A 12,048-nucleotide genomic window follows, 5' to 3' on the forward strand; every position below is an offset into this window, starting at 1 on the left:
TCAGAAAAGTTTACTATATGCCATCCCTGGGCCCACCCTTGGCGTTCTGAGTCTTAGGCATAAACCTTGTTTGGTCAAATAATTGGTGGGAACCATACTCCCTGCTTTTGGCTTGCAGGCAAAGCCTCTCCCCCTATTCCAGTTAAATATGGTTAGGACAGGGCATATCTCAGGCAGCCATACAATATATACTGCAGACCCTCCTGTTCTGTTAACCTCCCTCCTTTCACATTCATTAGATTAGATCATAAGTATGGTCAGCATTATTGGTAGAAAGTTCTAGGGGGCAAAGAGACTACAGGGCAGATGGAGTATTTGCCTTGCATAAGGCAGACCCAGCTGCCATCTCTGCATCCCGTATATAACCTGAGTGTTTTTTATATATCTATGAAACATCCCGTTTATAACTTTAGTGTAGAGCCAGGAGTAATCCCTGACCACCACTGAGTGTGGCCAAAAAAACAAAGTTCTAGGGGGCCAGTGTGATATATAGCACAGCACGTAGGGCATTTTCCTTGCTAATGGTCAACCTGGGTTCGATCCCCAGCATCCCATACGATCGCCTGAGCCTGCAAGGAATAAATACCGAGCTCTGCTGGGTGTGGCCCCAAAGCCAAAAAATGTTTTTAAAAGTTCTAGAAACACATGAAGAAGGGTGAAAGCCGCAGTTCCAACATTAATTAGAATTGTGAGAGGAGGAACAGTAGATAAATGCCAGGCATACCACTGGATATATCTGGGGCTAGAGTAGGTAACACAGTAGTAGGGGATTTGCCTTGCACTTGCTGACCCAGGATGGATATGGGTTCCATCTCCAGCATCCCATATGGTCCCCCAAGCCAGGACCGATTTCTGAGTGCAAAGCCAGGAGTAATTCCTGAGCGCTATCAGGTGTGCCCCCCCCCAAAAAAAAAATTGGGTATGTCTCCTGAGGGATAAGACTGACCATTAAAGGGTTTTATTATCCTAAGACCAAACTTCATTTTTGTTGGTTTTGGGGTTTTTGTTTTGTTTTTGAGGGGAGGATACACCTGACAGTGTTGAGGAAGGGTGCTGCAGGGCAGAAGACATTCAAGACAGAAGGAAACACACAGCCCAAAGGTGAGAACAGCAACGGGCTTAGAGCTGACAGTTTGGGTGTGACTAGAGGGGGAGACTGAGAGGTGAAGCTGGAAAGTAGGTTGAGAGCAGTAGGCTGGCTGGGAATTGAGGGGCAGGAAGAATGGGCTGTGTGCAGTCGCATTGTTTTTGAATTCTGGGGGAGCTGGATAAAATGCACATTCCAGGGCCCTGGAGAGAGTGCAATGGGCTAAGCGCAGGCTTTGCATGCAATGCAGGACACCTGGATTTGAACCTCAACACCACATAGTCTCCCGAACACTGCCCAGAGCAACCTTTGAGCACTGAGTCAGGAATAGCCCCTAAGGGTATGCCTGGTATGCAGCTGATCCAGGATAGACAGCGGTTAGATTCCCAGCATCCCATATGGTTCCTCAAGCCTGCCAGGAATGATTTTTGAGCACAGAGCCAGGAGTAACCCATAAGCGCCACTGGGTATGATCAAATAAATAAATAAATAAATAAATAAATAAATAAATAAATAAATAAAGGAATAGCCCCTGAGTATGCTACTGGATATTCTCTCCTCCCAAAAAATCAAATAATCCAGAGGTCCCAGGTCCCAGAGGCTCTGGATTGGGTCCCGGTCATTTTATTATATATATATATATATATATATATATATTGGTTTTTGGGCCACACCCGGCGGTGCTCAGAGGTCACTCCTGGCTGTCTGCTCAGAAATAGCTCCTGGCAGGCACAGGGGACCCTATGGGACACCGGGATTCGAACCAACCACCTTAGGTCCTGGATCGGCTGCTTGCAAGGCAAATGCTGCTGTGCTATCTCTCCGGGGTCCCAGTCATTTTTGCTTATTATTGTTTATAGTGTTTTTTTAACAAATATATATTGGGGCCCAAGTAATAAAACAGCAGGCAAGGCATTTGCCTTGCACAAGACCAATCCAGGTTTGATACTTAGCATCCCATATGTTCCCCCGAGCACTGCCAGGGGGAATTTTTTTTGTTTTAGTTTTTGAGTACACCCGACTGTGCTCAGGGTTTACTCTTGGCTCTACGCTCAGAAATCGCTCCTGGCAGGCTTGGGGGACCATATGGGATGTCGGGATTTGAACCACTATCCTGCATGCAAGGCAAATGCCCTGCCTCCGTGATATCTCTCCGGCCCCTGCCAGTAGTAATTTTGAGTGCAGAGCCAGGAGTAATACGCCCTGAGCATTACCAGATGTGGCTGGAGGTAACAGGGGTTGGGACTTTGGGTACATGGAAATGTTAAGCTGTGTTATGTCTTTATACTAAACCACAGAACTGACTCAGGTTCGATCCCTGGCATCACATATGGTCCCCTGAGCATAGAGCCAGGAGTAAACTCTGAACACTGCTGGGTATGGTCCCCAAATAAACAAAAAAAAGTAATAATAAATAAATTAAAAATATTAGGGCCGGAGCAGTGGCGCTAGAGGTAAGGTATCTGCCTTGCAAGCACTAGCCTAGGATGGACCGATGTTTGATCTCCTGGCGTCCCATATGGTCCCCCCAAGCCAGGAATGATTTCTTAGTACATAGCCAGGAGTAACCCCTGAGCGTCAACGGGTATGGCCCAAAAATAAACAAAAAATATTAAAAATATTTTATAAGGGGTGGAGAGATAGCACAAAGGGCCTTTGCCTTACATGCAGCCAATCCAGGACGGACAAAAAATCCCAGCATCCTATATGGTCCCCTGAGCCTGCCAGGAGTGATTTTTGAGCAGAGACCCAGGAGGAACTCCTGAGCGCTGCCAGGTGTGACCCCAAAACCAAACCAAACAAAAAAAAAGAAATTGCTCTTGGCTTGGAGGACCATATGGGATGCCGGGATTTGAACCACCGTCCTTCTGCATGCAAGGCAAACGCTCTACCACTGTGCTATTGCTCCAGCCCCACAATATAGGGTGGTTTTTTTTTTTTTTGTCTGTCTGTTAGCATGTTTGTTTGAGCCATATCCAGCTGTGCTCAAGGGTTATTTATGGCAGTGCTCAGGGGACCATATGGGATGTCAGGGGCTGAACCAGGTTGGCTGCATGAAAGATAAATGCCTTACCCTCTGTGCTATCTTTCAGCCACCACGTACACAGCTTTGAGTTTGATACTTTGTGCTCTCAAGAGCTTGCACATTTGTGTCATAGCACTGACCCCCAAACCACAGAGCCCCGGAACTCTGCTGGGTACCTGAATGGCAACAGGGTGGCACCGACGTGGCGTGGGAGTGGCACCCTCAGACTCAGGTTTGTAAGGCAGACATATTTTCCCACACCACCCCAGGGGCCTAGGTGTCACCTGTGTGAAAAATTAAAATTTTAATGGCAACGGGGAAAGTTGGAAGGAGTGGGAAGGGACCTAGCATTTGGTAGCAGGTAGAGGCAGTGTCATTGTGTGTCTGAAGAATAAACATTAGGGGCCGGCGAGGTGGCGCTAGAGGTAAGGTGTCTGCCTTGTGGGGCCGGAGAGATAGCATGGAGGTAAGGCGTTTGCCTTTCATGCAGAAGGTCATCGGTTCAAATCCCGGCGTTCCATATGGTCCCCCGTGCCTGCCAGGAGCAATTTCTGAGCATGAAGCCAGGAGTAACCCCTGAGCACTGCCGGGTGTGACCCAAAAACCACAAAAAAAAAAAAAAAAAAAAAAAGGTGTCTGCCTTGCAAGTGCTAGCCAAGGAAAGGACCACAGTTTGATCCCCCAGTGTCCCATATGGTCCCCCCAAGCCAGGGACAATTTCTGAGCACGTAGCCAGGAATAACCCCTGAGCATCAAACGGGTGTGGCCCGAAAAACTAAAAAAAAAAAAAAAAAAAAAAAGAATAAACATTAATAGGGTCAGAGAAATAGCATGGAGGTAGGGTGTTTGCCTTGCATGCTGAGGGAAGGTGGTTCGAATCCCAGCGTCCCATATGGTCCCCTGAGCCTGCCAGGAGCGATTTCTTTTTTTTTTTTTTTTTTTTTTTTTTGGTTTTTGGGCCACACCCATTTGACGCTCAGGGGTCACTCCTGGCTATGCGCTCAGAAGTCGCTCCTGGCTTGGGGGACCATATGGGACGCCGGGGGATCGAACCGCGGTCCGTCCAAGGCTAGCGCAGGTAAGGCAGGCACCTTACCTCCAGCGCCACCGCCCGGCCCTCCAGGAGCGATTTCTGAGCGTAGAGCCAGGAGTAGCCCCTGACTGCTTATGGGTATGACCCAAATACCCAAAAAAAAAAAAAAAAAAGAATAAACATGAATTGTAACTCCACCCTGAATTTAGGTGTAACCTTACCTGCAAGACCCCTCCCATTCCGGGGAGTGGTCTTGGAAGGTTATATAAAGCCTTAGACCCAAGGGATTAGGGTCTTTGCCCTTTTGGCTTTAGGCTGGGTCTTTGCCCTAATGGCTTTAGGCTGGGTCTTTGTCCTTTTGGTCTTTGACCAGCATGGAAGTCAAAGGAAAGATGGCTGAAAGGAATTAAGATGCAGGTAGTTAAGAATGGCTGAATGCTTGAAAGGTTATGATAGAGGCCACACATGTGGTGGATAGGGTATGAATAAAGCTGATGCTTCCTGATGCCTGCCTGTGAGTGAGTTCAATACCTGTCGCTTTCCTGGACCCCAGACCCGCCTGTTCATGGGGGATAAAGCCACGTGGCCGGGCCCAAGGACAAAGGCCTCCATCCTTCACCATCCATCCACCTCCATCCAGCACCATCCTTAATTATTTAATTCTACAATGAATAAACATGAATGTTATCAGAAACTTTGTTGGCCCAGTAATAACTTTTTATAACTCAACCAACATTAAAGGCAATAAATGACCTCATACTTTAATTTCTTTATGGATCTACATCTGGAAGTGCTCAGAAATCACTCCTGGGAATTAATGGGACCATATGCAGTGCTGGGGGTTGAACCCAGGTTGAAAAGTTATAAGTACAAGGCAAACATCTTAAACCTTGTACTATCTCTCCAGTCCTGATCTCATGTTTGAGCCGGTTCTTCCTTTATTACTTCTGAGGAAGAAAATATTGATTAATATTTCAATAGCAATAGTTTCTTATCTACTTTATGTCTTCCTTTCAGAAGGAACGATTCCCACCCCCCTGTCTGTACTTTGTCCTTTGTGTCATTCTTTTTTTTTTTTTTTGGTTTTTGGGACACACCCGGTGATGCTCAGGGGTTACTCCTGGCTCTTCGCTCAGAAATCGCTCCTGGCTTAGGGGACCATATGGGAAGCCAGGGGATCGAACTGGGGTCCATCCTAGGCCAGACGCGTGCAAAACAAACACCTTACTGCTGCGCCACCGCTCAGCCCCCTCTTATGTCATTCCGATTTTGGAGTAGGGTAAAAAAAAATATTTGGGTAAAAAAATAAAAAATAAAATAAATGTTTGGGTTTGGTTTTTTGGTTTGTTTGTTTTTTGGGTCATGCCCGGCAGCACTCAGGGGTTCCTCCGGGCTCTACGCTCAGAAATCGCTCCTGGTAGGCTCAAAGCGGGGACCTTATGGGATGCCAGGATTCGAACCACCGTCTTTCTGCATGCAAGGCAAATGCCCTACCTCCCTGCTATCTCTCCGACCCCTGGGTTCCCCCCCACCGGGTTTGTTTTTAACAATGAAACTTACTTTTTTTTTTTTCAAGAAAATTTGTTTATCTTGGTGCTGGATCAATAATATGATGGGTTGGGGCCAGAGTGATAACACAGCAGGTAGGGTATTTGCCTTGCCAGCAGTCGACCCAGATTCGATTCACCAGGATCCCATATGGTTCCCAGAGATTACCAGGAGGAATTCCTGAGCTCAGAGCCAGGAGTAACCCTGAGCACCACTAGTTATGCTCCCCCCCACCCCCCAAAAAAAAACCAAAAAATTAGTACAGGAACTGGAGAGATAGCACAGTGGTAGGGCGTTTGCTTTGCATGTGGCCAACCTGGGACAGACCCAGATTCAATTCCTGGCATCCCAGATGGTCCTCCAAGCCTGCATGGAGAGATTTCTGAGCACAGAGCCAGAAGTAATCCCTGAGCACTGCTGGGTGTGACCCAAAAACCTAAATAAATAAATAAACAGGGGCCGGGCGGTGGCGCTGGAGGTAAGGTGCCTGCCTTGCCTGCGCTAGCCTAGGACGGACCGCGGTTCGATCCCCCGGCGTCCCATATGGTCCCCCAAGAAGCCAGGAGCAACTTCTGAGTGCATAGCCAGAAGTAACCCCTGAGCATCACAGGGTGTGGCCCAAAAACAAAAAAAATAAATAAACAAACAAATAAATAAAAATAGTGGTTAGAGTAATTTGCTTGTCTTGCAAGTGGCCAACCCAGATTAAATCCATAGCACCTATATGAATCCCTGAGCCTGCCAGGAATGATCTCTGAGTGAGAGTAAGTCCTGAGCACCACAAAACAAAACAAAACACATGTCTTTTTCTTTTTCTTTTTTTTGGCTTGAGCCACACTTGAGTGTACTCAGAACTGACTCCTGGCTCTGCTCAGGAATCACTCCTGGTGATCTTAGGACACTGCATGGGATGCCAGGGATTGAACCCAGGTCAGTCATATGTAAGGCATGTGCCCTCCCCTCTGTACTAAGACATGCCTCTCTCTTCCTGATAATTTATTTTTTTTTTCTCTAATCCTCAAACATCTTTCACTTGTGGGGCTGGAGTTCAGTGGGTAGGGTGTTGCCTTGCACATGGACAATCCTGGTTCAATTCCCGGCATTCCGTATGGTCTCACAAACACTGTCAGAAGTGATTTCTGGGGCCGGAGTGATAGCACAGGGTGTTTGCCTTACAAGCAGCCGATCCAGGACCTAAGGTGGTTGGTTCAAATCCCGGCATCCCATATGGTCCCTCGTGCCTGCCAGGAGCTATTTCTGAACAGATACCAGGAGTAACCCCTGAGCACCACCGGGTGTGGCCGAAAGAGAAGGAAGGAAGGAAGGAAGGAAGGAAGGAAGGAAGGAAGGAAGGAAGGAAGGAAGGAAGGAAGGAAGGAAGGAAGGAAGGAAGGAAGGAAGGAAGGAAGGAAGGAAGGAAGGAAGGAAGGAAGGAAGGAAGGAAGGAAGGAAGGAAGGAAGGAAGGAAGGAAGGAAGGAAGGAAAGGAAGGAAAGGAAGAGAGAGAGAAAGAGAGAGGAGAGAGAGAGAGAGAGAGAGAGAGAGAGAGAGAGAGAGAGAGAGAGAGATCTCTTCTGGTAGGTAGGCACTGCTCAGAGTTTATTTATGACTCTCCAGAAATCACTCCCAGAGGGGCTCCAGAAACTATACAGGATGCCAACCAAAGTTTGAACCTGGGTCAGCTGTGTGCAAGGCCTGCTGACTATGCTTTCTCTCAGGTCCAGACCCCAGTGCTGCTTATTTCTATTTATGTTTGCAAGCCATTCCCAGCAATGCTCAGGGGCTCAGGGACTACTTCTGACTCAGTGGGAGGGACACTCCCCCGCATTGCTCAGGGGACCATGTGGTGCCAGGGAGGAACCAATACACAAAGATTTTGCTTCAGTTCTTTGATCTATCTCCCCAATTCCACATAGGTCATTTCTGCTGGATGGAGCATTGATCTCTGTGTTTTTCCCAGCACCTTAAGCTTGGGGGAGGGGGTGATGCAAAGTCCCTCTATTTTTGTTTGTTTATTTTTTGTTTGTTTGTTTTTGAGTCACACCCAGCAGTGCTCAGGGGTTATTCCTAGCTCTGCGCTCAAAAATCGCTCCTGGGGGGCCGGAGAAATAGCATGGAGGTAAGATGTTTGCCTTTCATGCAGAAGGTCAGTGGTTCGAATCCCGGTGTCCCATATGGTCCCCTGAGCCCGCCAGGAGTGATTTCTGAGCATAGAGCCAGGAGTAACCCCTGAGTGCTGCCGGTTTAACCCCCCCCCCCAAAAAAAAATCGCGAAATTGCTCCTGGCAGGCACATAGGAGTATATGGGATGCCGGGATTCGAACCACCATCCATCCTGGATCGCTGCATGCAAGGCAGATGCCCTACCGCTGTGCTTTCTCTCTAGCCCTCATATCCCCTATCCCAGTTGGGTCCCTCATTCCCTTGGCAATAATTTTGAGGTCCAAGGGATTGGAAAACCCTAGAGCCCTAGAGCTCCTCCCTGAGGCAAAAATATGGGACTTGACTGGGAAACTGAGGTGCCTGCCAGACAGAATCTGCCCTGTAGAAGAAAAGACAGAAAGTAAGAGCAGCAGAAATGGCAATAGTCTCAGCTTCCCACCCTGTGTGGGTCCCTCCTGCCCCCCTTGCCTTGCAGTGGACATCCCTGGCCTCCTGCCCTGCAAGGGAAGTCTGTGGCTCACCAGAGAAAGGCATGCACCCGGGGCCTGACTCCTTGAGTAACTTGTGTAATTTTTCTGCAAGGATCATGTTGTCTTTAGTCCATGTAAATATTTTTTTTTCAGTGGGGAATGTGTGGGTTCAAAGAGAAAGGCAGGAAAACCCTGAAAGGGATGGTAATCGTGGTACAAATCGCCAGAAAGATGGAGGCGTGTGTGTGTGTGTGTGTGTGTGTGTGTGTGTGTGTGTGTGTGTGTGTGTGTGTGTGTGTTTCGGGGGGACAGGAGCTGGAGGCAACCATCTAATTGGCCATGTTCATGGGAGGGTAGGGGGAGGAAGGACAGAGATCTAGGAAGTGCTTGTTTGGAGTTGTCACATTTGACAGTGCTCAGAGAACACTCCTGGAAGTTCTGGGGAACCATATGTGCTGTCAGGAATTGATTAAACTGGGGTTAGTCATATGTAAGATAAGAAACCTCTGCACTGTACTATCTCTCCTGCACCCAAACTCTGTTTTCTTTTCGTTTTGCACTATCAGGATCGAAACTTAAGGCCTCACGCCTGCCAGGCAAATGCTGTGGCTGTGAGCCATCCGCCCCAGTCCAGGAATGTGTGTTTTGAGCATGGGCTGGGACAGAAAGAGGATAAGAGGGAGCCTGGGGACCGGAGAGATAGCATAGAGGTAAAGCATTTGCCTTGCATGCAGAAGGTCAGTGATTTGAATCCCGGCATCCCATATGGTCCCCCGAGCTGCCAGGAGCGATTTCTGAGTGTAGAGCCAGGAGTAACCCCTGAGCACTGCCAGGTGTAACCCAAAAACCAAAAACCAAAAACCAAAACAAAATAAAACAAAAAGAGGGAGCCTGGTCCCTAGTCTTGCCCTGAACTAAGCAAGTTCCTTCCGGAGTCTTTTACTTACTGGCTTGTTTATTTATTTTTTTTTGGGGGGGGGTCACACCCGGCGGTGCTCAGGGGTTACTCCTGGCTCTGCACTCAGTTCCAGTCCAGTTGTGCTTTGGGGCCCAAAGGGCCACACCAAGAACTTCTGAGCAGCAGTTTACATTAGGTCTAGATCTTGAAGGAAGAGTTGGAGACCATAAGAGATGTGAGGAGACAGAACCTAAGATTTGCAGCCTGCAGGGTAAGTGCCCTACTAGCTACACTATAGCTCCAGCCCCAAACTCCTATTTTATTTATTTATTTATTTATTTATTTATTTATTTATTTATTTTTGTTTTGGGTTCACAACCGGCAGCGCTCAGGGGTTACTCCTGGCTCTGTGCTCCGAAAATCGCTCTGGCAGGCTCGGGAGACCATATGGGGTGCCGGGAGTCGAACCCAGGTACATTCTGGGTTGGCCGAGTGCAAGGCAAATGTCTTAGAGCTGTGCTATCTCTCCAGCCACCCAGGCTCCTACTTTATTTTATTTTACTATTCTTATTTTTTTAACAAGCTCCTATTTTAAAGTCCTCCAATGTGGTCCAGACAGTTAGATAAAACTCAGGAGAGGTCACAGGCTGGCTGGAGTCTTTCTGGGGGACTAAACCATTGTCCAATCACATCTGTACAATGGGCTAGAGTCCAGGTGAAAAGAAGGAAGAAAGGCGGTGACCATGAGGAGACGGACGTGGGGGTTCGAAGCACCCTGTTTTTCCAGCTGCCCCCCTCCAGCTGCTTTTCTCCCCCAAGGAAAGCATTGCACAAGAAGTCCTTTGGCCCCTCGAAGACCCAGGAGCCCCTCCTTCCCAGCCTGGCCCCTAGCCATACCCGCTGGCTCCTGCACTCATCACGTGCAGACTCCCTCTTTGGCCCATTTCCTTCAGGATTTCACTCCCCCCTCCGCTGTCTCCCACCCCAGGCCCTGTTAGGAGGGGCCAGGAGCCTCGAATTGGAGGTGCTCAGGTTTGGGACAGTTCCCTTGGTGGGTGTTCCTTCTGTGAGCCAGGGTGTATTTTGTCCTATTCCTTTCCCAATCCTTCTTGGAATTCGTTCCAGAACCCCATTCCCCAGGAAGCATTGAGAGATGCGAGCCAGGAGGTCTGTAAAATCACCCCATGCACTGTATCTCCAACCCCAGGTGAACAAGTCTAAATCAGGGTCATGCATGAAATTATCCAAATTAGGGGGTTGGAGTGGTGGCGCAAGTGGTAAGGCATCTGCCTTGCGTGCACTAGCCTAGGATGGACCACAGTTCGATCTCCCGGTGTTTCATATGGTCCCCCAAGCCAGGAGTGATTTCTGAGCACAGAGCTAGGAGTAACCCTTGAGAATCACTGGGTGTGGCCCAAAAACCAAAATAACAACAAAAAAATAAGAAAAAGAAAAGAGAGAGAGAAGGAAGGAAGGGAGGGAGGAAGGGAGGGAGGGAGGGAGGAAGGAAGGAAGGAAGGAAGGAAGGAAGGAAGGAAGGAAGGAAGGGAGGGAGGGAGGGAGGGAGGCAAGGAGGGAGGGAGGGAGGGAGAGAGAGAAGGAAGGAGGGAGGGAGGGAGGGAGAGAGAGAGGGAAGGAGGGAGGGAGGGAGGGAGGGAGAGAGGGAAGGAGGGAGGGAGTGAGGGAGGGAGAGAGAGAGAGAGAGAGAGAGAGAGAGAGAGAAAGAAAGAAAGAAAGAAAGAAAGAAAGAAAGAAAGAAAGAAAGAAAGAAAGAAAGAAAGAAAGAAAGAAAGAAAGAAAGAAAGAAAGAAAGAAAGAAAGAAAGAAAGAAAGAAAGAAAGAAAGAAAGAAAGAAAGAAAGAAAGAAAGAAAGAAAGAAAGAAAGAAAGAAAGAAAGAAAGAAAGAAAGAAAGAAAGAAAGAAAGAAAGAGAAAAGAAAGAAAGAAAGAATCCAAAACCAAACTAGGCTGAAGGTGAAACATGTGTAGTCTGGCAGTCTTCTATCTAGTATGGAGAGCCTGCTGCTTGCCAGAAATGCCTTTGTTTTTGTTTTAGTTTTTGGGTCACATCCAGCTGTGCTCAGGGGTTACTCCTGGCCCTGCGCTCAGAAATCACTCCTGGCAGGCTCAGGGGACCAGATGAAATGCCAGGATTCAAACCACCGTCCATCCTGGGTCAGCTGCATGCAAGGCAAATACCCTACCGCTTTGCTATCTCTCCAGCCCCCAGAAATGCCATTTTTATTTTATTTTATTTTTATTTTTTGGTTTTTGGGCCACACCAGCCATGCTCAGGGATTACTCCGGGCTATCTGCTCAGAAATAGCTCCTGGCAGGCACAGGGGACCATATAGGACGCCGGGATTTGAACCAACCACCTTAGGTCCTGGGTTGGCTGCTATCTCTCCTGCCCCTATTTTTATTTTTTAAATTAATTTTTTGGGTCACACCCGGGAATGCTGGGTTACTCCTGGCTCTACACTCAGAAATAACCCCTGGCAGGCACGGGGGACCATATAGGATGCCGGGATTCTTCTGTATGCAAGGCAATGCCCTACCTCCATGCTATCTCTCTGGCCCCCAAGAAATGCCATTTTTATTGAGCTCAGAGACCACCCCTGGGTGGGACAGTAAGGACAGAGAGCTCAGGCTATCCTAAGCCAGTCCCATCCAGGTTTCCAAGTAAGACAATCTATGTTTTGGGGGCAAATCTAAACTGCAAACACACATACAAAAGAACCAGGAATGATCTGTTTTAGCTAAAATAAGATATAACCCAAGAGGGGTCCAAAACAAGGGCCACCCCCCAACCAGGCCTGGGGACC

The 12,048-nt window shown here is 48.2% G+C and overlaps 1 protein-coding gene across 1 annotated transcript in view; it reads right to left on the reverse strand.

Moving 5' to 3' along the window:
- FANCD2 (FA complementation group D2) overlaps positions 1 to 12,048 on the reverse strand; it is a 1,230,368-nt gene that overhangs the window by 1,217,002 nt on the left and 1,318 nt on the right. The gene's annotated exons all lie outside the window — the stretch shown is intronic.

The sequence above is a fragment of the Suncus etruscus genome, chromosome 20 (genome assembly GCF_024139225.1).
Source record: "Suncus etruscus isolate mSunEtr1 chromosome 20, mSunEtr1.pri.cur, whole genome shotgun sequence".
Classification (NCBI taxonomy): domain Eukaryota; kingdom Metazoa; phylum Chordata; class Mammalia; order Eulipotyphla; family Soricidae; genus Suncus; species Suncus etruscus.